This window comes from Bos grunniens, chromosome X (assembly GCF_055505025.1).
Source record: "Bos grunniens cultivar Pamir isolate PY7600 chromosome X, Bosgru_T2T1.0, whole genome shotgun sequence".
Taxonomy (NCBI): domain Eukaryota; kingdom Metazoa; phylum Chordata; class Mammalia; order Artiodactyla; family Bovidae; genus Bos; species Bos grunniens.
In genome coordinates this window covers 34,612,046-34,615,559 of record NC_141194.1, presented here as the reverse complement: position 1 = coordinate 34,615,559, position 3,514 = coordinate 34,612,046, and the positions used below count along the sequence as shown (strand labels likewise).

The 3,514-nt window shown below is 32.6% G+C and overlaps 1 pseudogene; it reads left to right on the top strand.

Annotated features, from left to right (window-relative positions):
- The first annotated feature begins 608 nt into the window (after positions 1-608).
- LOC147340110 (histone-lysine N-methyltransferase SETMAR-like) lies at positions 609-2,012 on the top strand (annotated as a pseudogene).
- The last annotated feature ends 1,502 nt before the right edge of the window (positions 2,013-3,514 follow it).

Here is a 3,514-nt window from a genome sequence, read left to right as displayed (position 1 = left end):
AGTTTTTATTAATACCTCTGAAAAATATAGAATTACTATATCTTATAAGATTTGTGATCTTATGCAAATGTTTTAATCTTACTATCTCAATTTCCTATTTATTAAGTGGGAATAATTATAGCACTTAACTCATATGAGGTTTTCTGATGATTAAATGAGATGATACAAGCCAAATACCTAGAACTGAGGCCAGCATATATTAAAGACTTAATAGTTGCTATTAATGACTATGTGGTATATTTAGTAATGATAAACTTGATAAATTCACATTTAGTAAGGAATACAGTTAACATCTTAAGTTGGGTATATTGAAGAAGGGGAAAATTCCTCTTTCTTTTTGTGACTTGATTAATGGTTTAGTAAAGAGTATCACCTTTGGTGAAATGTCTCTGAATCCTATATATCTTATTAGAAAGAATAAGAAAAGAATACAGTCAATAATACTTTAGAAGATGTCATTCTCTTTAATTTCCCATTATTAGCATAGTTAAAAAACTACCTTCTGCAACCTCTAAACACCTGTCACAAATATGTTGTTTTTCAAAGTATGCCCCAATGATCATTAGATTCTGAATCTCTTAAGGTCTAATTAAAGCTGTGCCCTAAAAATGGCAGCTTCCTGGACACCAGCCAGATTGAATGAATCAGAATCTCAGGAGGTGGGACTAACCAGGCTTTCTTTTTAGCAAGCTCCATAGGTGATTTTTATACATAGTAAAGTTTAAGAAATCTTAATCTAGTTATGACATAAGAAACTTCTATCAATAACATAAGAACCTGCTATCAATCATTCTGCTTTCTGGCTTTCACAAGAGTGAGGATTTTCCCCTTTTATTAGGTTGGTGCAAACGTAATTGCTGTTTTACACTGTTGAACTTTGCCATTTGATATTGGAATATATTCTTAAATAAATGGTATATATCAATTTAATGCACATTTCTCACTTTGTTTTTTGTTTTTTTTTTTTTTTTTGCTAATGACTTACTACTTGCTGTTTATTTTATATTTATTTTAGACTATAGAAATTATATTAGACAAAAAGCAAATTAGAGTGACTTACCTATACAAGTTCAAAATGGGTCGTAAAGCAGTGGAGACAACTTGTAACATCAACAACACATTTGGCCCAGGAACTGCTAATGAATGTACAGTGCAGTGGTGGTTCAAAAAGTTTTGCAAAGGAGACTAGAGCCTCGGACACGAGGAACATAGTGGCTGGCCATCGGAAGGTGACAATGACCAATTGAGAGCAATCATTGAAGCTGATCTCTTACAACTACATGAGAAGTTGCAGAAGAACTAAACGTTGATTATTCTATGGTTGTTTGGCGTTTGAAGCAAATCAGAAAGGTGAAAAAGCTCAGTAAGTGGGTGCCTTATGAGCTGACCACAAATAAAAAACGCATTGAAGTGTTGTCTTCTCCTACTCTATGCCACCACAATGAACCATTTCTCAATTGGATTGTGATGTGTGATGAAAAGTGGATTTCACAAGACAATGGTGATAACCAGCTCAGTGATTGGACTGAGAAGAAGCTCCAAAGCACTTCCCAAAGCCAAACTTGCATCAAAAAAAGGCTATGGTCATTGTTTGGTGGTCTGCTGCTTGTCTGACCCACTGCAGCTTTCTGAATCCCAGTGAAACCACTACAACTGAGAAGGAGGCTCAGCAAATCAGTGAGAATAACCAAAAACTGCAACGCTTGCAGCTGGTCAACAGAATGGGCCCAATTCTTTTCCATGACAATGCTCAACTGCACATCGCAAAAGCAATGTTTCAAAAGTTGAACGAACTGGGCTACAAAGTTTTGCCTCATCCACCTGAGCTCTTATCAACCAACTACCTCGACAACTTTTTGCAGGCAAAAACTTTCTACAACCAGCAGGAGGCAGAAAATGCTTTCCAAGAACTGGATGAATTTTGAAGCACCAATTTTTATGCTACAGGAATAAACAAACTTAATTCTCATTGGCAAAAATGTGTTGATTATAATGGTTCCTATTTTGATTAATAAAGATGTGTTTGAGCCTAGTTATAATGACTTAAAATTCATGGTCCAAAACTGCAATTATGTTTGTACCAACCTAATACAAATAATTTTTTATTTTCATCTTGGATCAGTCAAGGAAATGAACAGTGATTACTGGCAGCAATTCTGAGGCTTCAAATGGAGACCAAAACCTGTTAAAGAGTAGCAAGACATACATCAGAAAGGTTTTTGTTTCTTTAGATAATGAATTTGAATGTAATTTCTCTTTCAGTAAGGTAAGATACACTCATGAATTTTATGTTTCCTTATCTGAGAAAACCCAGCTGTCTGTTAAGACATCTACCAGAGAAATAAGGATTGACGGTTTTTTAATAGGGTTGATGGATATCTTTTGAGATAAAATGGTAACAGAACACTTGCAATTTATTATACTGTAGTAAAAATATTATTATGATAAGGACATGAGATCTACCTTCTTAACAATTTTTTAAACATTTTTAAAATTTATTTTTTTAATGGAAGGATAATTGCTTTACAAAATTTTGTTGTTTTATGTCAAACTACAAGAAACATATTATTGTTGACTATAGCTGCATTATTGTATGCAAAATTTCCAGAGCTTATTCATATTCCTTAACTGAAATTTTATGCCCACTGGTTAATAACTTCCCATTTCCCCCTTCCTCCAGCCCCTGGTGATGACTATTTCATACTTCGACTCTACGAATCTATCCAAATACTTTATGTAAGTGGAACTGTGTAGTATCTGTCTTTCTGTGACAGCCTTATTTTACTTAGCACAAGGTCCTCAAGGTTCATTCATGTCGATGCACATAGCATAATGTCATACTTTGTTAAGACAGGATAGTATTCCATTGTTGTATATAGCACATTTTCTGTATCCAATCATCCATCAATAGACATTTAAGTTGTTTCTACATCTTGACTACTGTGAACAGTGCTGCAATGAACACAGGCATGCTTTTAATATTATCTCTTCAAGATCCTGATTTCTATTCTTTTGGATAAATACCCAGATTAATCTAAAAGTGATTTTGATAAACTGATAATCTCTAAAGGGAACAGATTATTTACTAATGCTGCTAAATTTGTATTCTACAAATATTTACCACATTAAAATTATTCTTAATGTTTTACAGATTATTAAACCCAATAATAAAAAAAATAAACCCAATAATATGATACTCTGGTATTACTTAGTGTCAACTTTATAAAATTATACAAAACACTGGTAGTCATTCAGATAATGAGTGAAAATGGTAAATTTATAATTGTGATGAACTGGATATAGAGATATTAAAATAAGATTATCAAAGTTAAATTATTTTAACTAACATTGATCTGATTGGTTTCTTTTACACATTATGAATATGCAATATAAAATTCATGATTTTGTGGTGAAGAATTTATTTCATGATGTCTTAAATGATGACAGTTATATATTATACTGAGTATAGTATATTCCACTGCTAGCTTAAAGTAATGAAAAAGTTCAATTGTGA